Raw genomic sequence first — 13,804 nt, 5'->3', positions numbered from 1 at the left:
AACAGGAAACTCGCACACCCTTTTTGTTTCAGCTGTGCCAGCGCTGTGATCCCTTGCTGCTGGGGTGGGGTGTTGGAAGGATGGTGTGCGTGCCAAGCTCCCATCTCTTGCAGGAATCAAGTGTAGAGCAAAAGGGATATTTGGGACAGGTGACCGCAAGAAGGCTGGCAGTTTTGGATGGTGGCAGCTGATGGAAACAGGTGCTCTGGGGACCGTTCAGCTTTTAACAGAAGACAGGGGTCCTGCAGCAAGAACGACTAGGTTCTCAAATGGCTTCAGAAGTGCACACCGAGTACATCCCCGCAGACATTTACCGGTAGTCGGCTCTTGCAGAAGAAGATTCAAGCAGCAGAACCTTTTGCTCAGCTACAGCACACAAATGCTACAAAAGCAGGAACAACCCGCAAGCTCTGGGTCTGTTTGTCTTGCAAAGGCATGCACTAACTGCGTTTGATAGTACCCCCCATCCTTGATTTCCTTCCGTGCTTCTTGTCTGATGGCGCTGCTGAGCCAGGAACAAGCTGCCCAGTGTGGCAGAGCATGGTGCAGAGCTGTGCTGGGACCTCCTCCCCTTCCTCTGCTGCAGATCAGTGCCCCACACGTGCCATCAGGATGCTCTGGCACGGGATGTGCCTCCAACCCAAAGCTCCTTCCCACCTCCCAAGGAAAAACAAAGCAACTCAAGCATCTCCAGCAAAGCTGCCCAGCAGACAGCAGGGAATGCAAACAGCTTCTGGCTGCTCCCCTGCACTCCTGTCCTAAGTAAGTGACCCCTCGAGGACATGTGTGAGTGTGTGTGCGCACAGGGCTGCACTAAGGGATGTGGTTGTGTGAGTGTGTGTGAGCACATAGATAGTGCGTGGATGCGGTGCAACAAATGTGTGCTTGCACAGGGCTGTGCTGAGGAGTTGGGCTGCACACAGGGACAGCCCGGCTGAAGTGCCTTTATACTAATGCATGGAGCCTGAGTAACAAGCAGGAGGAACTGGAAACTGTGATGCACTCTGAAAATTATGACATTGTTGCTATCACAGAAACATGGTGGGATGACTCCCACAATTGGGATACTACCATCGATGGCTATAGGCTCTTCAGGAGAGATAGGCGAGGTAGGAAGGTTGGGGGAGTCGCCCTTTATGTCAGAGATTGGATAAACTGTGAGGAGCTCCCCATGAGAAACAGTCAAGAACAGGTTGAGAGCCTGTGGGTTAGGATTAGAGATGGGACTAATAAAGGTCAGCTGGTATTAGGGGTATACTACAGGCCACCTGATCAAGGGGAGGCTGCTGATGAGGCTTTCTTGCTCCAGATGCGTGAGGCGTCTGGCTCACAGGCTCTTGTCCTGGTGGGGGACTTCAACCATCCTGACATCTGTTGGGAAAACCACACAGCGAGCTGCAAGAGCTCCAGAAGGCTCTTGGAATCCATTGATGATAGCTTTCTGGTTCAGGTATTGGACAGACCGACCAGAGGTCAAGCATTGCTGGACCTGCTGCTCACCAACGCTGAGGAGATCATCAAAGGCGTCAAGGTTGGAGGCTGCCTGGGCTCCAGCGATCATGCCCTGGTTGAGTTTGTGATCTCAAGCGATGTGGGCCTGGCAAAGAGCAGGACCAGGATGCTGAACTTTAGAAGAGCTGACTTCAAGCTTCTCAATGGAATGCTGGCCAAGATCCCCTGGCGCGCTGCCCTCAAAGATAAGGACGTTGAGGAGAGCTGGCTGCTCTTCAAGGATGCCCTCCTGGCAGCACAAGAGGTCTCCATTCCCCTGATTAAGAAAGTGGGCAGGAGAGGTAGAAAACCGGCATGGCTCAGCAAGGACCTGCTAAGAGAACTGAGGGTGAAGAAAGGGGTGTACAAGCTCTGGAAACAAGGCTGTGTCACCCAGGAAGAATACAGGGATGCCGTCCGAACTTGCAGATGTGGGATCAGGGAAGCCAAGGCACAGGCAGAACTGAACTTGGCGAGGGATGTGAAAAACAATAAGAAAACCTTCTACAGGTACATTGGCCAGAAGAGACAGGCCAAAATGGGCGTACCTACTCTGGTAAATTTAAAAGGAGAAATGGCTTCAACAGATGAAGAGAAAGCTGAGGTGCTGAATGAGTTCTTCACCTCGGTCTTCACTGGTGGCCAGGATTCTAGTCTTTTTCACGTCCCTAAGTCTTGCACCCCCATACTTCTATGTGGGGACCAAGGAGGTAAATCCCTCCCCACTGTAAGGGTAGAGCAAGTCCGAGAGTGCCTCCTTAGACTGAATGAGTATAAGTCTATGGGGCCAGATGGCGTGCATCCCAGGGTCCTGAAGGAGCTGGCTGAGGTGGTTGCTGAGCCGCTCTCCATCATATTTGAGAAGTCGTGGCTGTCAGGTGAGGTCCCGGATGATTGGAGGAAGGGTCACGTCACTCCCATTTACAAGAAGGGGAGCAGGGAGGACCCGGGGAACTACAGGCCGGTGAGTCTCACCTCTGTGCCTGGGAAGATCATGGAACAGATCCTCCTGGACAACATGCTTGATCACATAAAGAACGAGCATGTGATCCGAGACAGCCAGCATGGCTTCACCAGGGGAAGGTCATGCTTAACTAATCCTGTGGCCTTCTATGATGGAGTGACGGCGTTGGTGGATGAAGGGAAGGCGACCGATGTCATTTACCTGGACCTGAGCAAGGCCTTTGACATGGTCCCCCATCACATCCTCATCTCCAAATTGGAGGGAGGTGGATTTGATGGGTGGACAACTCGATGGATAAGCAATTGGTTCAAAGGCCGCAGACAGAGGGTGGTGGTCAATGGCTGGTGGTCCAGGTGGAGGCCGGTAACGAGCGGTGTCCCTCAAGGGTCTGTCTTGGGACCGGTGCTCTTTAACATCTTTATTAATGACATCAATGAGGGAATGGAGTGCACCCTCAGCAAGTTTGCTGATGACACCAAGCTGAGTGGTGCAGTTGATACGGTGGAGGGAACGGATGCCATTCAGAGGGACCTGGACAGGCTGGAAAGCTGGGCTCGGGTGAACCTAATGAGGTTCAACACGGCAAAGTGCAAGATTTTGCACTTGGGCCGGAAGAGCCCCAGGCACCTGTACAGGCTGGGAGGAGTGGTCCTTGAGAGCAGCTCGGCAGAAAAAGACCTAGGGGTCCTGATAGATGAGAAACTTAACATGAGCCAGCAGTGCGCTCTGGCAGCCTGGAAAGCAAATGGGATCCTGGGCTCCATCAGGAGAGGGGTGGTCAGCAGGGATAGGGAGGTGATCGTCCCTCTCTACTCTGCTCTTGTGAGGCCCCATCTGTTGTACTGTGTCCAGGTGTGGAGCCCTCAGTACAAAAAAGATATGGAAATTTTGGAAAGGGTCCAGAGGAGGGCCACGAAGATGATCAGGGGGCTGGAGCACCTCAACTATGAGGACAGGCTGAGGGAGTTGGGTTTGTTCAGCCTAGAGAAGAGAAGGTTGCGGGGTGACCTCATTGCAGCCTGTTAGTACCTGAAGGGAACTTACTCCCAGGAGAAGAGTAAAATCTTCGAAAGGGCTGATAATAGCAGGACTAGGGGAAACTGATTTAAGTTGAAAGAGGGAAGATTTAGGTTGGATGTTAGGGGAAAGTTCTTTACTAGAAGAGTGGTTAGGTCCTGGAATAGGCTGCCCAGGGAGGTTGTGGATGCCCCGTCCTTGGAGGCGTTCAAGACCAGGTTGGACGGGGCCCTGGGCAACCTGATCTAGTAAAGGCGTATGTTTGGTGGCCCTGCTAGGCAGGGGGGCTGGAACTACATGATCCTTGAGGTCCCTTCCAACCTGGGTAATTCTTTGATTCTGTGATTTCAAATGCCTGCAAAGAAGGAAGTGTATAGGTCCCTACTTAAGAGCGGTTGTACAGGGATGGGCTGCGGATCTGGAGTGGTAGAAGCGAATGGTCCACTCGTAATGGGAAGAAGTGTGTTGTTATCCCCTGTGCTGGGTAGCCCAGCTGCGGTCCCAGCGCTCCAGCTGTGACCTCCTCAGGGCTGAGCAGAGGGCGGGATAACCGCCCTTCACCCACGGGTGGCACCTGGCCTCACGCAGCCCAGGACAGCGTTCGGCAAGGCAGCCCGGGTGGGTTCCTTGCAGGTTCAGCCTGGTGTCCAGCAGGACTGGTGGTTCTGCTCCAGCTGGCTGACCCCAGCTGTAGCACGGCCTGTGGATGTTGGTCCCCAGGAGCAGAGATTTGCCATTGCCCTCTCTGAAGCCTGTGGGGTTCGTGTCTGGAATGCAACAGTGGCAGCAGTTGCACGGCAGTAGGAAAAAGGGGAGAGAGCGTCAAGGATGGGGAAGCGTCAACAGCTGTGCCGTTATCAATACCAACACTCAATACCAACACTTTGTTTTTCAGTTTTTTTCAATGTTAATTTATTGTTTGCAGTCTTTCTGTTTTTTATTTGAGGTTGAATTGGACGGTGATGACAAGGGTCCGTTGGGGCCAGTGTGTGTCCCAAGTTTCTGCCTGGTTCCAGCCTCCTCAGCTGCCCCATGGGCTCTTCTATTGCTGCCGGTGGGGTGGCCTCTTCTTTGATGGTGCTGAGGCCTGTGAGTCGCCGGCCTTCCTCTTCAGGGCTCGCCGGGTCCCCTCAGGTGGGCTGGTGCCGGAGGGCCCTGCCACAGGCTCTCCTGGCTCCTCCTGAGGCGCTGCCTGCTCTGTGGTGACAGTTGCAGGGTTGCCGTGTGGGCGGCTGGGATGCCCACGAACCTCTTGTGTTGCCCTGCCCAGCATTTCGTCCCTGTTGGAGCTGGCAGGGCTGCTGGAGGGTGCTGAGCCAGGGACAGGTGGCTCCTCTGGTGTGGCAGCTCTGGGCTCTGCTGCTGTGGCCTTCTGTGCCCCAGGAGCAGGGGGGATGTTGAGGCCCAGGAAGCGGCCTGCCACCCGGCTGCACCTCCGCACCGCAAAGGCGATGAAGTGCCTCACAAAGGTCACCGTGTGGCCGTGCAGGTCAGGATCCAGCATTTCTATCAGGATCCCCTCTGCCAAGCCTACGAGGAGCAGGGCCCAGATGACACTGTCAACCAGGATATTTGCCTGTGGCCCCTCGGTGCCCAGGATGCGGTGCAGGTTCTGGCGCAGCCAGGACCGCAGGGGCCGCAGCAGGGCCGGCTGCTCCCTGAAGAGGGAAGCCCAGGTGGCAGGGGAGAGGCCGCCCAGAGGATGCGTGGGCACTGCAGGCCATGGCCGGGCTGCGTGGTGGAGTGCGGGTCTCCGTGTAGCAACGGATGCCTGTGCAGCTGGTCTGACCTCCACCTCCTTGTAGTTGTCGTCCGCTTGCACGGAGTGAGTGATGGTCTTCACGTCCCGTTTGCACAGCGGACACTGGGGCCTGGTGCTTGTCCACCGCTGGATGCAGCGGAAGCAGAACTGGTGGCAGCAAGGCATGGCGTATGCTGCGCTGTCCCAGTTCTCCAGGCACACGGGGCAGCGGGTCTCAAACTCTGCCTCCATCCTTCCACCAGTTGCGGTGGGCCAGTGGGAGCGGGAGATGGTAACGTGCTCCCCAGCACTAACGCTGCAGCAGCAGCAGCAGGTGACACGCTGGAAGAGAACAAGAGACATTAGTCAGACTCCGGCCTGGGAAGGGTCCCTCAAGTTGTGCCCCCCTGCTGCCAGTCTCTGTGCCGCCTACCTGTGCTGCTGCACACGCTTTTTTCTCTAGGATGTCCCGTCTGCCTGCTCCCAGCAGGCTCGGGGAAAGAACAAATGGCTCTGAGAAGGCCGCTGGGAGCTGTGCTAACAGCACCCAGAGCACTTTCCAGCACCAAAGCTCGCCCTGTCCACACTCCAGTCTTCACACACACGCTCGGTCGGAGGCCAGGCACGAACTGCTGGGCTGAGCTGCTGCGCCCGCATCAAAGCCGGCGTGGCCTATGGGGTCACAATCCATTGTTGCCTGGTGATGTCTCCAACCATGGCTTGGCCAAGCTGCTGGGCGTCACCTTCGCTTGACCTTCGCTTGGGTACATCACTGCCCGTCTCACAGCGATGCTGCAGTCCACTGCTGGGTCATCACAGTGAGCCGTCCTCACCCGCAGCACGTGCTCCAGCCCCAGCTCAAGTTTCTGGGCTTTTCCCAGTGCTGCTGCCCTCTCCCTTCCCCACATCTCATGTGCTTGGCATGGGTGTTTCCTACCAGAGTGGGGCCTCAGCCATGTGATCCCATGATCCCCCTCAGGTCTCCCTGGCCATTACACACATGCAAAACACGTATGGTGTGTAGTATTCAATAAAAGTTCATGTTTGTCTCTGATAGATGGACGTGATGATCTTAGTGGTCATTTAACACGTCATGGACTTTGAGTGTCCTCTGTTTTCACGCACGTAATGTTCTTTTGTGATCAGTACTTTCTGTTTTTATCACAACCATTTCATTTGTCAAAAGAGTTATTAATCCCTCTGAGCAATCTAAATGATGCATGGATATTCTATATGAAGTTTTAGGGTGCAATCATTATATTCCTTGTAGAAGGACCATGTATTGAAAAATTTAACTTGAAAGCCATTTTTGCAATTTTGTAGTGTTTATATACACTGTACCAAGTTCTCATTATATTTAAATGGAACCAATAGTATACGTGGATATTATTTATGAATTCTTTAGATATCACATCAATTGACGCTGTGAAGTAGAGCTCATGTATTTGTTGCCCAAGGCATGCATTTGCTGGGTAGTGTTAATATCCATCTTGTACTCCTGAAGAGCTCACTGTTTACAAATGGCACCTGTTCTACTGCTCTTCTGATGGTCTAGAAATGGAATTCAGCTAACTTTAAAGACTGCAAGTACTGCAGTGTTGCAAGGATCGAGTTGCAATGCTTTAATGTAGTAGGTGCCTTCTCTCTGACAGCCTTAAAGTATTTTCTTGTATGTATGTGTCATCTTCTTTCCTGAGAGTTTAAGCTCTAGGGTACAATGTTTTGGAGGTCTTGATGCTCTTTGGTACAGATTTGAGAGGGTTTTTGACATTTATTGTTTCTGAAATTGTTTGATCTTGTCTTAGAGAGTCGAATGCCACAAATAGGTAAATACTATCTCCTGTTGCTGAATCAGTGCAACATTTATGGCATCCTGCTGGTTTTTTATTTGTTTTTTAATTTCCTGATTGATCTATACATTATTGCTGCATATGAGCTCGCAGATGAGTTAACAGGTGATGAGAACTCTAATGCCGGGCAGGGCATGACTGCTCTTCATCTTGTGTAACAAAACAGGGGCTGCTACTGTGACCTGATTTTTAAAGGATATGTTGAGTGAATAAAAAGATGCCTGAAGTTGAACCCAATAATTGTGAGGAAATAGAATGTATTTTTTTTGTTAATCATCTCTTCCTCTTTTTATGAAGGGTATTGGTTTGCCAGATATTTTCAGATTCATTTCAGATAAATGATTTTGTGCTTCTGTCATTTGGTAGGTTGATCGCACAGTTTGTTTTGGGGCAGTGCCTTTGCTGAGGGATGGTGAGAGAAAGCACCTCTGGTACTATGTGTTCGTGCCACCTGGTGGCTTTGCTGGGCAGCCTGGGCTTCAGATACACAGTTCAAAACACAGGTGTAAAGTGTCTGTAAAATCCTCTACATTCCAGTACTGTAGTTTTTTTCTACTAACCCAGTGAGAGTTAAACTTTTAGTATATGCAGATCGACTTAAGCTGGTTCTTATCTTTGTTAGCAGTTTTTAGCTTGTGGTTCTTTTGATCTGATATCAATGACATAAGTCAGAGCATTTGTAAATACAGATTCTGAGTGGAATGCACAGATGGTTTGTCTCCAGAACAAAACAAGCCTTCAGTAAAAGGATTTTGTAGGTATTTATAGATAACTATTATCCTGTTGCTAATTACATACTGTGAATTTAAAGTGGAAAATATTCTTTCTTGTCTCACTTAGAATACAAAGAGGTGCCTAATGTTGTGCTGTTTCCCAGCTTCATTAATTGACTTTTTTTTTTTTTTTTTCCCCAGGCGTCAGTATAGGGGTAGGTCCTGTTTAATATCTTTATTGATGATCTGGATGGGGGGATTGAGTGTATCCTCAGTGAGTTTGCAGATGACTCCTCACTGGAAGGAAGTGTTGATTTGCCTGAGAGTAGGAAGGCCTTACAGAGGGATCTGAATTGGCTGGATCAATGGGCTGAAGGCAATTGTATAAGCTTCAACAAAGTCAAGTGCCAGCTACTGCACTTTGATCACAATATCATGCCACTCCATTTTGCAGGCTTGTGGCTAGAATCTAGATTCTGGTGGTGTTCGTTGACAGCCAGATGAATGTGAGCCAGCAGTGTGCCTGGTAGCCTAGAAGGCCTGGCTTGTATCAGAAATAGTGTTGCCAGCAGGACCAGGGAGGTGATAATCTCTCAGTACTTGGCACTGGTGAAGCTGTGACTTGAGCACTGTGTTCATTTTTGGGCCCCCTCACTACAAGAAAGACCCTGGCACATGTTCATAGAATGGTAATGAGGCTGGTGTGGGGTCTGGAGCATAAGTCTTGTGAGGAGCAGCTGAGGAAGCTGGGGGTATTTAGTCCGGCGAAGAGGAGGCTTGGGGGGAGACCTCATTGCTCTCTACAACTTCCTGAAGGGGGGTTGTGGTGAGGTGAGGTTCAACCTCTTTTTGTGTGTAACTAGTGACAGGACAAGAGGGAGTGGCTTAGAGTTGTGCCAGGAGAGGTTCTACTGGATGTTCGGAGAAACAACTTCTCAAAAATAGTCATTAGGTATTGGAAAGGTTTGCCCAGGGTGATGGTGGAATCACCATCCCTGCAGACGTCCAAGAAACGTGTAGATGTGGCTCTGAGGGACATAGTGGGCATGCTGGGAGTGGGTTGATGGTTGAACTAGATGACCTTCAGTGGTCTTTTCCAACCTTAAGTCACAGAATCATAGAACCATAGAGTCATTCGTTCTTCTAAGAACCAGCTACACTCTGAAATGCTATACAGGTTGGTTGGTCCTTCTGATCCTTCTCATTTATGGCTCTGTATTATCTTATCCTCAGTGATCCTGCCGTCCTTCAAGAAAGGTGCTTTAGATATACTTCTGTTATACTTCAGCTTGATTGCTTTAAGTGTATCTCTCAATACCACAGTCCAAGGAAATGTGTGTGTACATTCTTCCGGCTAGATAAATAAATAAAAACACAAAGCATCTCTGAAGCTCGGACTCACTGTGTTTATTAAATGTTTTATTAACTTCATAATGACTCACAAAGAAACATTTTAATTTTGATTGTGTGTTTCTGTCTATGCTCTGATTTCTGTTAAAATCAGCTTTTGGATATGTAGAGGGAGAATTTTTTCGGTGAATAAGTGTGTGTTTAGGGCAGGAATGGATGATCCTTGATTTCACATGGTAGATGTTCTTTACCTGCTCTGTACTCATTTTACAAATCATTTCATGCTGTAACAGTAAACAAATGGTGAATTCTTCATCAGATACGTCTGCTACTGTAAGGTCTTTGTCTGATTTCAAAGTTAAAGTCAGGAGTCAAACTAAAAGAAGAAAAAACTAGTTTGATAAGGACGTATAGAAATTCTGCCTTTCTGTAACACAGCTTTGTTGGAAGTAACCGCGGGAGACAAGTCTCATGCTATCATGGTCAACAAGTCTCGTTTATTAGGTGTTACAGCATCTCATTTATACAATCAGTAATAAGTTCATGCATATTGCAAAAGTAAAGCTCAGGATTGGTGGGTTACACATTACTTCATCTGACCTTTGTGGTTAGTCTTATGGATACTTTTTCTTTGCAGCTCTGTCTACACCTTGCTACACATCTTGCTTTTCCCTCAGGCCGTCCTTGCCTCTAGATACATATTTCGTCTTTAGCTAAATACCCTGTCTTTTCACATCCTGATTTCTCCACAGCTGCTTAGCCCGTGATCGGCCCTAGGATAGACCGTCTTTGTCTTTAATCACGTTCATTCTTTTACAATTTAACTAGTAAAATCTCTTCATGTCCTTTCTCATGAAGCCTGGGAGCACATAGATCTGACCCACATCTACACCACAGCAGCTCCTGCCCCATAGATCTGACCAACATGTGCCCCACAGCAGCTCCTACACCATAGATCTGACCCACATTAGCCCCACAGCATCTTCTGCCCCATAGATCTGACGCCCATTAGCCCCACAGCATCTTCTGCCCCATCGATCTGACCCACATCTGCCCCACAGAGCCTTCTGCCCTAAAAATCTGACCCACATCTGCCCCACACCAGCTCCTGTCTCATAGATCAGAACAACATCAGCACCACAGCAGCTCCTGCTCCATAGATCTGACCCACATCAGCAACACAGCAGCTCCTACCCCATACATCTGACCCACATGTGCCCCACAGCAGCTCCTGCCCCATACATCTGACCCAAATGCGCCCCACAAAAGCTCCTGCCTTATAGATCAGACCATCATCAGCCTCACAACAGCTCCTGCCCCAGAGATCTGACCCTCATCATCCCCATAGCAGCTCCTGCCCCATAGATCTGACGCCCATCAACCCCACAGCATCTTCTGCCCCATCGATCTGACCCACATCTGCCCCACAGAGCCTTCTGCCCTAAAAATCTGACCCACATCAGCCCCACAGCAGCTCCAGCCCAGTAGATCTGACCCACAGCGGCTCCTGCCGCATAGATCTGACCCACATGCACCCCACTGCAGCTCCTGCCTTAAAGATCAGTCCCTCATCAGCCTCACAACAGCTCCTGCCCCATAGATCTACCCCACAGCATCTTCTGCCCCATAGATCTGACCCTCAGCAGCAACAGCAACACAGCAGCACCTGCCCCACAGATATGACCCACATATACCCCACAGCAGCTCCTGCCCCATAGATCTTACCAACATCAGCTCCACAGGAGTACCTACCCCATAGATCTGACCCACATGTGCCCCACAGCAGCTCCTGCCCCATAGATCTGACCCACATCAGCCACACAGCTGCTCCTGCCCCATACATCTGACTCACATGTGCCTCACAGCAGCTCCTGCCCCATAGATCTGACCCACATCAGCCACACAGCAGCTCCTGCCCCATAGATCTGACCCACATCAGCCACACAGCAGCTCCTGCCCCATAGATCTGACCCTCATCATCCCCACAGAAGCTCCTGCCCCATTGATCTGACTCACATCTGCCCCACTGCAGCTCCTGCCCCATAGATCTGACCCACATCTGCCCCACAGCAGCTCCTGCCCCATATATCTGACCCATATCAGCACCACAGCAACGCCTGCCCCATAGATCTCAACCACATGAGCCCCACAGCAGCTCCTGTCCCACAGATCTGACCCACATAGGCCCCACAGCAGCTCCTGCCCCATAGATCTGACCCTCAGCAGCAACACAGCAGCTCCCGCCCCACAGATCTGACCAACACCAGCCCCACAGCAGCTCCTGCCCCATACATCTGACCCACAGCAGCTCCTGCCCCATTGATCTGACTCACATCTGCCCCACTGCAGCTCCTGCCCCAAAGATCGGACTCACATATGCCCCACAGCTACTCCTGCCCCATAGATCTGACCAACATCTACCCCACAGCTGCTCCTGCCCCATACATCTGCCCCACAGCAGCTCCTGCCCCATTGATCTAACCAACACCAGCCCCACAGCAGCTCCTGCCCCATACATCTGACCCACAGCAGCTCCTGCCCCATTGATCTGACTCACATCTGCCCCACTGCAGCTCCTGCCCCAAAGATCTGACCCACAACTGCCCCATATCAGCTCCTGCCCCATATATCTGACCCATATCAGCCACACAGCAGCTCCTGCCCCATACATCTGACCCACATGTGCCCCACAGCAGCTCCTGCCCCATACATCTGACTCACATATGCCCCACAGCTACTCCTGCCCCATAGATCTGACCAACATCTACCCCACAGCAGCTCCTGCCCCAGAGATCTCACTCACATGTGCCCCAGAGCAGATCCTGCCCCATAGATCTGACCCACAACTACCCCACAGCAGCTCCTGCCCCAGAGATGTGACCCAAATCAGCCCCACACCAGCTCCTGCCCCATAGATCGGACACACATCACCCCCACAGCAGCTCCTGCCCCATAGATCTAGCCCCCATCAGACCCACAGCAGCTCCAGTCCCATAGATCTGACCCACATCTACCCCACAGAAGCTCCTGCCCAATAGATCTGACACACAGCACCCCCACAGCAGCTCCTGCTCCATAGATCTGACCCACGTCTTCCCCACAGAAGCTCCTGCCCCATAGATCTCAACCACATGAGCCACACAGCAGCTCCTGTCCCACGGATCTGACCCACATAGGCCCCACAGCAGCTCCTGCCCCATAGATCTAACCAACCTCAGCTCCACAGCAGCTCCTTCCCTATAGATCTGACCCACATAAGACCACAGCAGCACCTGTTCCGTAGATCTGACACACATCATCCCCACAACTGCTCCTGCCCCAACGATCTGATATACATGTGCCCCACAGGAGCTCCTGCCCCATAGATCTGACCCACATCAGCCCCACAGCAGCTCCTGCCCAGTACATCTGACCCACAGCAGCTCCTGCCCCATAGATCTGACCAACATGTGCCCCAGAGCAGGTCCTGCCCCATAGACCTTACCCACATCAGCCGCACAGCAGCTCCTGGTCTATAGATCTGACCCACATGTGCACCACAGCACCTCCTGTCCCATAGATCTGCCCCACAGCAGCTCCTGCCCCATAGATCTGACCCACATCTGCACTACAGCAGCTCCTGCCCCATAGATCTCACTCACATGTGCCCCAGAGCAGATCCTGCCCCATAGATCTGACCCACAACTACCCCACAGCAACTCCTGCCCCATAGATCTGAACCACACCAGCCCCACAGCAGCTCCTGCCCCATAGATATGACACACACCTGCCCCACAGCAGCTCCTTCCCTATAGATCTGACCCACAGAAGCCCCACAGCAGCACCTGTTCCGTAGATGTGACACACATCAGCCCCACAGCAGCTCCTGCCCCATAGATATGACCCACCTCAGCCCCTGCCTCATAGATCTGACCCACATGTGCCCCTTTGCAGGGGGGCTCCTCTGCCTGGTGGTCATGGCGGGCCCCCTCCTCCTTCTCACTCCTAGGGCCCCCAGCTCCATCCTCCTGCCTGAAACAGGGAAAACTTCTACCCTAGCCCTCTTAGCTGCCGACATGGCTGCTAACTGCCACAGCTGTCAGAGGCGAGTGCGTTGCGCGTGGCAGCGGTGACCAAGGTGACGTGGAGAGGGTTCTAAAATGGCGGCCGCACTGCTGGCACTGGTGTTCCACATAGGATGAGGAGGGGGCTGGTAATAGCAGGACAAGGGGAAACTGATTGAAGTTGAAAGAGGGAAGATTTAGGTTGGATGTTAGGGGGAAAGTTGTTTACTAGCAGAGTGGTTAGGCCCTGGAACGGGCTGCCCAGGAAGGTTGTGGATGCCCCGTCCTTGGGGGTGTTCAGGGCCAGGTTGGACAGGGCCCTGGGCAACCTGATCTAGTAAAGGTGTATGTTTGGTGGCCCTGCCAGGCAGGGGGGTTTGTTCTTCATGATCCATGAGGTCCCTTCCAACCTGGGTCATTCTGTGACTCTGTGATACTGGTGTGTGGCTGCTTGTCCCAGCGCGCTGACCTTTTGTCTTCAGGTTCACCAACAAGACTGTAACTGATTTATGGAGGAGGCAAGTGATGGGTGCTACTGTGTGACAATCAACATCACTTTGTGGACATTTGAAAGCACCTTCCTCCAGAGCTGTTCACCTCCAGAAGAGGGTGCTCAGAAGTGTTTACTGGCAGAA

The sequence above is a fragment of the Coturnix japonica genome, chromosome 27 (assembly GCF_054131305.1).
Source record: "Coturnix japonica strain WE chromosome 27, WE-NBRP24, whole genome shotgun sequence".
Taxonomy (NCBI): Eukaryota; Metazoa; Chordata; class Aves; order Galliformes; family Phasianidae; genus Coturnix; species Coturnix japonica.
The sequence above is the reverse complement of the archived record's forward strand: the minus strand, read 5'-3'. Positions refer to the sequence as shown.